The sequence below is a fragment of the Monodelphis domestica genome, chromosome 4 (genome assembly GCF_027887165.1).
Source record: "Monodelphis domestica isolate mMonDom1 chromosome 4, mMonDom1.pri, whole genome shotgun sequence".
NCBI lineage: Eukaryota > Metazoa > Chordata > Mammalia > Didelphimorphia > Didelphidae > Monodelphis > Monodelphis domestica.
The window spans coordinates 265,101,490-265,111,440 of NC_077230.1; the positions used below are offsets into that span (position 1 = coordinate 265,101,490).

Consider the following 9,951-nt stretch of genomic DNA (forward strand, 5'->3'; position numbering starts at 1 on the left):
AGAGGGATAGTTGACTGACTTTACAATGGTAACAAAAGAGTGTTAGTGAGGAATAATAGTGAGGGGCTGATGCTTTACAATGGACACAAAAGAAGAAGATTCAGCCAAGGGCTGGACCACCTAGGAAAAGGATTTTGGCCTAAGGAGAGAAACCATTGGGACAAAGAGATACTTAACACCTGATGGGATTAGCCATCCCCACTTAAATTCCTTTAATCTGAGACTCCAGAAATTGGACGTTCCCTCAAGGAGAAACTCTCACATGACAAGGTCAAACTCAAGACTTTCACCTTGTGATAGAGGCTGGCACTAGAGAAAAAGTGCCAGACTGAAGAGTATATGAAATTGATCACCTCCATGGGGGAGGGGCCCAGGAGTGAATTTCTAAGGAGGAGTAGACTCTGGCTTGGAGAGCAGTGAGGGTCTCTCTGTCTTGAGAGGTGGAAGAGAGAAGGTGGATAAAGACTTTCTCCTGAGGGTTACCCACTTTTCCTGCTGGTAACTGGAAATCCTTCCCCCCAACACTTCCCAATTGAAGGCACTTTCTGAAGAGAAACCTGAACAGACTTTACCTCAGCTCCTGGTGCCCAGGGGTGAGTCAACCTGACTTTCTCTCAGGGGGCTCAGGCTGCTAAGGCCTGAGCTCCCCCCAAACTCAAGGAGGGAGGGGAAAGGGTTTATATAGAGACAGGGTCCCCCTTTTCCCACTTTCCTTTTCCCCTTCTTCCCTGCCCATTATTCCTTTTGTATTACCTGATTGAGTTAACATTAAAAGTTATCTGTTCCCCAAGCGGAGTGAGAGTGAATGGATCAAGGGGAGACATTTTGGTCTCGAGTAGTGGAGGGGGGACAAGAGGGACAAGAGTGAATTGGGGAGAGCAGTTTTAACTAAGGAGGGAAGGCAGAAGGGGAAAATCTTCAAACCTCCTCTCATCTCTCTGAGTCAACCCGTTACATTTGCTGTCTCCCCTGTACCCTGCTTTGTGGGAAGGGGGGCGGTTCTCCTCTCTCCCTTTCTCTCCATACCTCAGGGCCCAAGCTTCCTTCTCCCGTGGGGGTACGCCCCCCCCCCTTTTTAAATTTTTTTTAAAACAACCTTCAAGCTAACTAAACTAGGGGTCATTGAATCTTACTAAGTTTGGGGGCTTCTAGGTTCCACGTTGACAATGCTATGGTGGAAAGAAATTGGATTTGGAGTCAGGATTTGGGATTGAATCCCAGCTCTGCTGAAATTGTGTGATGTTGGACAAGTCATTTGGAGAGGACTCTACTTCTGATAAAGATAGAAGTAGTTCCAGAAGGGGAAACACAAGAACAGGAAGGAGGAGAGTAAGAGAGATTAAAAAAAAAAAGAAGCACAAATCTAAGTCAAATGAGAGTTCAAACTCTGACAAAAAAATCATCTCCTTTTAATCCACCTCATTATTCTAGAATCATATTATAGCTGAATGTCAGAGGGAAAGGCTGACAAAGAAAAAAGAACCAAAAAAATGTGTGTAGTTAGCATCTCCCTTATGGTATTTTGCTCTTATTGCCAACAGTGAGGAATTCAAGATGATGCTGAGTTGCTTGTATGCCACACTGCTGAATTCTCACTGACATCTTCCCTGATTCCTGTAGTGTATAATCAATTCTGAAAAGAGAAATCAAACATAAGATATGAAGACATTCTAGGCATTTCCAAAAGAGATTCCCTTATGAAAACAGAGGATTAGTGGGGTTGCAGGTTTTTATTCCTTAAATTAGAACATTAAAAAAATTAATAACTTTTAAAAATTACTACTTTAAGTGAGGGACAGTGATTCTGAAAGGTACCCCAAAGTCTTCACCTGTTCCCTCTATAATCCCCCATCCTTCTAAATATATATTTAAAAAAATTATGTACTTGAGATTTGAGAAGTCAAGATCTGCAGCAGTTGCAAGTGAATTATTTCAGGTGTTGAATAATAAAAGTCAGTTATTTCTAAAAAAAAAAAAGAAGACGAAGAAAGGCTCATAGTCAGAAGACAGTCATGTATCCAAGGAACAGCACATAAAGAACAACTCAAATCCTATCATCTTCAAGAGGCCTCTCCTGTTCCAGGCTCTTACCCTTGCCTCCAGTGCTAATGCTTTCCATGGATTATTTCTATATTGTATGTTCATAATCATTTGGATGTTGACTTTCAAGGGCAGAGACTCTGGTTTGTTTGGGTTTTTGCCTTCATGTTCTCAACACTTAGCATAGTCCTTGGCTTAATAAGGGCTTAATAATTGCTTCATTTGTCAAATATATAGAGAACTGCATCAAATGTATAAGAATACAAACATTCCCTAATTGAGAAATGGTCAAAGGATATAGTCAGTTCTCAGAGGAAGAGGTTAAAACTATCCATAGTCATGAAAAAAAAATGCTAGAAATCAGTATTGATTAGAGAAATGCAAATTAAAACAATGCTAACATGACCAAAAGGGAAAATGATAAATGTTGGAGGGGATGTGGGAAAAGTGGGTCAATGATACACTTGGTAGAACTGTAAACTGTTACAACCATTCTGTAGAGCAATATGAAATCCATGCATACCAAACCATTGCAAAACCATGCATACCATCTGACCCAGCAATACCACTACTCCCTTTGTTGCCCAAGGAGACCAGAGATAAGGGAAAAGGACTTAACTGTATCAAAAAAATTTTAGCAGTTTTTTTTTTAATGGCAAGAAATTGGAAACTGAAGGGTCGTCCGTCACTTAGGGATTGGATAAACAAATTGTGGTATATAGTTGTAATAGAATACTATTGTGCCATAAGGAACAATGAACAGGATAAGTTCAGAAAAATCTGGAAAGGCTTATATGAACTGCTGTAAAGTGAAGTGAGCAGAACCAGAAGAACAATGTATATAGTAATAGAAATATTATACAATGATCAACTGGATAGGACTTAACCATTATCGGCAAAGCAAGTCTCCAGGATAACCCATAAGAGACTCATGAAGAAAACACTATCCATGGCCAAAGAAGGAACTATTGGAATCTGAGTGCAGATCAAAGCATGCCAGCTTCCACTATATTTCCTTCGTGAGATTTCTACTGTCTGTGTGATATGTGTCTTCTATCATGACATAAGCAATGTAGAAATATGTATTACATGAATGTATGGCTATAACCTATATCAGGCTATTCATCACTGGGAGGGCGAGGAGTGAGGGAGAAGATGTCAAAATTTTTTTCAAAAATTGTTTTTACATGTAATTGAAAAAAGAAAAACATTGAGAAGAAAAGGAAAAAAATTAAAACACTGAAAAACTAAGTAAGGGCTTAATAATTGCTTGTTGATTGATTGAATGGATGAATGATCTTGCTATATAGACAGGGGACACTTTTGTTATAAAAGAGCCTATAAGGCAGCAGTTTGTTCTTCCAAATCAGATATTGTTTTCTCCATCAAGGACAGTGGAACCATTCTACTTATGCACTAATATAACATTACCTAAAATGTTTATAGAAGAGATAAAATGTTGCTAATGAAAACAAAGATGGGAAAAATAGCCAGGTTGGAACCCATATTCCAAGAGGAGAGTGATACTGAGGACGACACCTTTCTGAGAACATGGAGGGACTGGTCTATAAGGTAAATGAAGGAGGGGAAAATACCAAACCCATGGAGAAAATCTTCAACCTAATTAATATTTAAAAATATGACTGAGAAAGCATTAATAATCACAGACTCCTATGCATCTATGCAAAATGTTCATCATAGTTATCTGTCTCAGAATTGAAGGCATCCTCAATATAAGCATTAATAGGGAATACTGAGGTTTTTGCAAGTCATGTTCAAAAATTGACCACAACTTTTCCACCTCACAATTAGCAGGCAGATGTTGAGAATATAAGATCTCATTGTGATTACTATTTGTTGGTTACAAAACAGCATTTGCTATATTCAAGCATCTATAAAATATTCAAATTGTTGTAACAATACTGAGATACTAGAAAGTACTAGCAATATTGAACTAAAAACAGGCACTTATTTCAAAAGCCATCACTTAAATTGTGGGGGAGGGGATTAACATTTTTACTAAAAATGGATAGAATGGGATAGAATAGGTACTTTGTAGACCCTCATTCAATTTAAGTAAAGTTATCTAGGCAAAGCCAGATAAGTGACACAAAAAACCCAAGAATATTCACTGCAACTTCATGCTGCATATAATTAGCATGTGTCTCATCTCTATGCCAGCAGCAAATCCCACAAGGGACTAAATTTCAGTCAGCCTAGCTCTCTTAGGGTATGTCTACATGTCCAGATTGAATGAGGAAGTACCAATTTCCTTGCTCACATGGCATTTAAATGACCTTGGGGAAATGGGTTGGTTACCCTTTATAGTTTCAGACTGAGGTGATGGTACTCAAATAGAAAGGGCTTTAGAAATCTAAGGAGATGAACAAGGGGGAAATCCTCTTATTTTATGATCACTGTAATGAGATTATATGAAAAGTTGGAATAAACTTTTGATTTCTTTTTTTTCCCTGTTAGTAAGGATGATGATAGCTAGCATATATAGAATTCCCTTCAAATGTTATTTTATCTTCATAATTACCATGGTAGATAGCTATTACTTTCTCCATTTTGCAGATGAAGAAACTGAAGCAGACAGAAGTTAAGCCGCTCATTCAGCTGGCCACATAGCTAATAAATACTTGAAGTAGGCTTTGAACTCATGCTTTCTTGACTGGAAAAAGTCTACTGCAACTATTTCCTTAAATATAACTTTAAATGCATTAATAACTTTTAAAAACTACTATTTTAAGTGAGGGTCAGTGATTCTGAAATTTATCTCAAAGTCTTCCTATAAGTCCTTTCTATAATCCTCCATCTAAAGCAATCCTTTTTCATCCTCCAAAATGTAATTTATTTTTAAAATACTTTAAAAAATTGTTAATTTATTATTTATTTTAAATATTTTTTCTTTTTAAAATTTTGAATTTAAGTTCCTCCCTTCCTCCCAGAGCTCCCACAACCATTGAGAATGCAAGCAACTGGATATCAATTATTCACATAAAACATATTTCTATATTAATTATATTTTTTAAAAAAACAAGAAAAATAAAATGAGAAAATTATACTTCAGTTTGCACTCAGAGTTCATAAGCTCTCTCTCTCTGTGATGATGGAGAGAACTTTTTCATTATTAATTCTTTGGAATCATCCTGGATCATTGTATTGATCAGAGGAGCCAGATCTTTCACAGCTGGTCATCAATACAACATTGCTATTACTGTGCACAAGGATCTCTTTCTTCTTTTAACTTCATTTTGCAGCAGTTCATTTAGATGTTGCCATGTTGTTGTTTTTTAATGAAACCACCTCTTTTGTAATTTCCCACAATATATTAGTACTCCATTACAATCATATACCACAACTTGTTCAGCCATTCCCCAACTGATGAACATCCGCTCAGTTTCCAATTTGTTGCTACCACAAAAAGAACTGCTCTAAATATTTTTGTACCTACAGGTCTTTTCCCTTTTTCTTTAGGATACAGACCTAATAGTTGTGTTGCTCGATCAAAGGGTATGCATATTTTTATACCCCTTTGGGCCTAGTTTCAAATTGTTCTTCAGAATAGTTGGATTAGTTCACTACTCAACCAACAATTCATTAGTATACTTATTTTCCCCTTATTCCTTTCAGCATTTGTCATATCTAAAATGTGTAAGATGGTAACTCAGTGTTGTTTTAATTTGCCATCTAAAGTGATATAGAACAGTTTTTTCATATCACTATAGGTAGCTTTGGTTTCTTCTGAAAACTACCTTTGGTCCTTTTGACCATTTATTTATCAATTGAAGAATGGATTTTTTATAAATTTGACTTAGTCTTATATTCAGTGTAAATTTGAGAAATGAAGCCTTTATCAGAGAAACCAGCTGTAAAACCTTTTTCGATATTACTTGATTATGGTACCTTTTGGCTAAATGTAGTTTCTCTGATGATCCCTTTTATTTTATTTTATTTTTCATTTGGAAAATTTTATTTAGTTAATTAATTTAGGATATTTTCTCATGTCTACAAGATTCATGTTCTTTCTCCCCCCGCCCATATGCAACAAGCAATTCCACTGGATTTTACATGTGTCATGGATCAAGATCCATTTACATATTATTGATATTTGCAGGAGATAATTTAAAGGCTATATCTGCAATCATATGCCCATCAACCCATGTGATCAAGCAGTTGTTTTTCTTTTGTGTTTCTATTCCCACAGTTCTTCCTCTGAATGTGGACAGTGTTCTTTCTCCTAAGTTCCTCAGAATTGTCCTGGACCATTGCATTGCTGCTAGTAGAGAAGTACATTACATTCAGTTGTACCACAGTGTATCAGTCTCTGTGTACAATGTTCTTTTGGCTCTGCTCCTCTCACTCTGCATCAATTCCTGGAGGTTGTTCCAGTTCACATGGAATTTCTCCAGTTCATTATTCCTTTGAGCACAATAGTATTCCATCACTAAAAGATACCACAATTTGTTTAGCCATCCCCAATCGAAGGGCATCCCCTCATTTTCCAATTTTTTGCTACCACAAAGAGTATGGCTATAAATATTTTTGTGCAAGTCTTTTTCCTTATGATCTCAGTGGTATGGCTAGATCAAAGGGCAGGCAGTCTTTTAGCATGATGATCCCTTTTAATTAGAGCTGTTTTTGCTTTTCTTTTGTCTGAGATCATAACTGCTATCCCTGCCTTTTTAAATTTAGCTAAAGCATATTAGGTTCTGCTCTAGCTCTTTATTTTAACTCCGCATGTCTCCGCATAGTATATTGTTGGATTCTAGTTTCTCATCCATTTTATTACCTCCTGTTTTATGGGTGAGTTCATCTCATTTACATTCATAGTTATGATTACTAGCTGCATATGTATTTCACTAAATCCATTTTCTTCCATTTCTTCTCTCTCTTTAACCTATCCCTCAAAAGTCTATTTTACTTTTAACCATTAATTCCCTTATTATGTCCTCCCTTTTACCATTCCTAATTCTCCCCTCTTTCTCTTTATCCTTTTCCCATCTCCCTATTGGTTAAATTCCATTTCTCTGCACAACTGATGAGAATGAGGTTCAAGTATAGCTCCCTGCATCTCCCCCTCAATTGTAAAAGTTTTTTCTTGCATTCTTTTACATGAGAATATTTTCTGCATTCTACCCCTCCCTTCCCTTCTCTCCCTGTTCATCTTTTTCTCACCCCTTCATTTTTTTTGAGAGATCATTCCAACATAATTTGACTCACATTCATGGCCTCTGTTGATATAAATATCTTTTAGCTGCTCTAATAACAATAAAGTTCTTAGGAGCTACATGTATCATCTTCCCATATTAGAATGTAAACAGTTTAACTTTATTGAACTCCTTATGATTGTTCTTTCATGTTTACCTTTTTGTGTCTGGGTCTTGTTTTTGAAAGTCAGGTTTTCAATTCGGCTCTGGTCTTTTCATTAGAAATGCCTGAAAATCCTCTATTTCATTAAATTTCATTTTTCCCCTAAAGGAAGGAAGTTATTCTTAGTTGTAATACTAGTTCTTTTGTCTTCAAGAATATAATTTTCCAAGCCTTCTTCTCCTTTAATGTAGAAACCTCTAAATCTTATGAGTCTTACTGTGACTCCACAGTATTTGATTTTTTTTCCTGGCTGCTTACAGTATTTTTCTCTTTGATCTGAGAGTTCTGGAATTTAGCTATAATATTCCAAGACTTTTCATTTTTCTTTCAAGAGATGATCAGTGAATTTTTTCCATTTCTATTTTACCTTTTGGATCTAAGATATTAGGGCAATTTTCCTTTCTAATTTCTTGAAATATGATGTCTAGCTTCTTTTTTTTTTTTAATATGACTTTTAGGTAGTCCAACAATTCTTAAATTATCTCTCCATCATCTATTTTCCAGGTGAGTTGTTTTTCTGATGATAAATGTCACATTTTCTTCTATTTTTTTCTTCTTTTGACTGTTTTATTGTTTCTTGATGTTTCATACTCATTAGCTTCAACTTGCTCAATTCTTTTTTTAAGAAATTATTTTATTCAGTGAATTTTTGTGCCTCATTTATCATTAAGCCAATTCTAGTGCCACTCCTATAAAGCTATTAATTCTCTTTTCAAATTTCTTGCATCGGTCTCATTTCTTTCACAGTTTTCCCTCTACCATTCATATCTTTTTTAAACTCTTCCAGGAATTCTTGTTGGACTTGGGTCAAATTACATTTTTCTTTAAGACTTTGTTATAGTTATTTTCATACTGTTTTCCTTTTCAGAGTTTGTCTTGGTCTTACCTGTGTAAGAGGTAGAAAACATGAGGGCTTTTTTATAAAAGTTTGGACTGGATTATTTAAGAATAGGGTCACCAGGAATTTAATTAATTCCAAAGAGATTTATTTTTAACTATTTATAAAATATAGAAAGGGTTAAAGTAAGAAAATAAGATAGAGACTAAGGTAAGATATCTAGGCTACACACTAAGGATTTTGCTCTAGCCCTGGCTCAATCCAGGCAGGGCTAGTTAGTTCTTAGCCAAGGGGGTCAGAAAACCCAAGAAAAGGAATCAGCCTTTTTCACTCACCATGTGTCAATCCAAAGGGAGAAATTTAAGAACAGTCACATCAATTCCAAAGTCTCAGGTCCAGTAAGCATATTCTTCACCAGCCTCCAACTCAAACTCAGAAATCCAGAAGAACTCCTGAAGAAGTCCTCATAGGACTTTGTAACTCCTTTTTAAAGACACTTCTTTTGTGTTACTTCCAGTGCCTTCCTCCATTTTTACGTCTACCAATTATAGCTAAAGCTTTGCTTAGGACTGCCCAGGGGGCAGTCGTTCGGTTCTAATTCATCACCCACTATTTCATAGGAGTCACAGACCTCTCCCACTCAATTGTGAGTGGGGTGTTTACACTTTTGGTGATTAAATCTAAAAATGGGCAGGGGAGTTAATTTGATCTTCACACCTGCTACTATAGTATCTTTTTGTGACTGAATTATTTTTTGGTGGTTGTGATTTTCCTATTTTTCCAGCCTATTTCCTGACTTTAAACTTTATGTTTAAATTGGGTTCCATGTACCTAAAGGTAGGGAGCTACTGTTCTAAGGTTGACTTTTTCATGTTACAGTTTTCAGAGCTAGTCTAGGTATCTGCCAGTTTTTGGTGCTTCTATGGTGTTATAGTCCTAGGAGAAGTATGGTCATTGTTCTCTAGGTCTATATTTTGGTCTTTTTTCTAGGAAGGGCCCTATAACCTGTGTGTTTTAAAAATTTGTACCCTGGGGACTTCATTTCACAGCATTCTTCACTCTTCCTGGGGTTCCCTTGTCTTTTGTACCTATGTTGCACCCTGGTGTGAGTTTGGTTATAAATTTGCTGAAACCCACACTGCAGGGCTTTTTTTTCTTTGGCTCAAGTGAGGCAGGCTTGTGGGTCTCTGGCTCTTTGCTCCGCTCACTCAGCTGAAGGAACACCTTTTCTCTGTCATTTTGTTGTTTTTAAATCCTATAAATTTAAATACTTGGAGTATTCATTCATTTTTTCTCTTACAAACCTCTAGATCAACATGTGCTAATGTTCTTTGCCTTGGAACTTCAACCAGAGCCCCTGCTACTTTGTGACAGACCACTAGTACTCTCTACCTTGGAACTGTAATCCAGAACTGCATATAGTCAATAGAACTGCCAATCAATGCTAACTTTTTCAGTGTCAGGAAAGGGTCCCCTGTCATCTCTTTCAGACCAGTTGTCCATCTTTGGACTGAGAGCTCCTGAATCTACTCCTGAATCTGCTCCTGTTACTATGACCATATATGTGAGTTGAGATAGACACTCTAGTGTCTCAAACTTTTGCCAAACTCCTTAGTTTTCTTGAGTCAGAAAAATGTTTAACTGGCCTTTTTATTGGCTCTGCTGTACCAAAATTTGATTTGAGGCATTATTCTAAA

At 36.5% G+C, this 9,951-nt stretch overlaps 1 long non-coding RNA gene across 1 annotated transcript; it reads right to left on the reverse strand.

Annotated features, from left to right (window-relative positions):
• Window positions 1-1,388: 1,388 nt before the first annotated feature.
• Window positions 1,389-1,964, reverse strand: LOC130458886 (uncharacterized). Its single transcript, XR_008918255.1, has 2 exons — window positions 1,886-1,964; window positions 1,389-1,633 (listed from the first exon to the last, which is right to left on the reverse strand). It is a non-coding gene; the product is annotated as an uncharacterized LOC130458886 (long non-coding RNA).
• Between the last annotated feature and the right edge of the window lie 7,987 nt (window positions 1,965-9,951).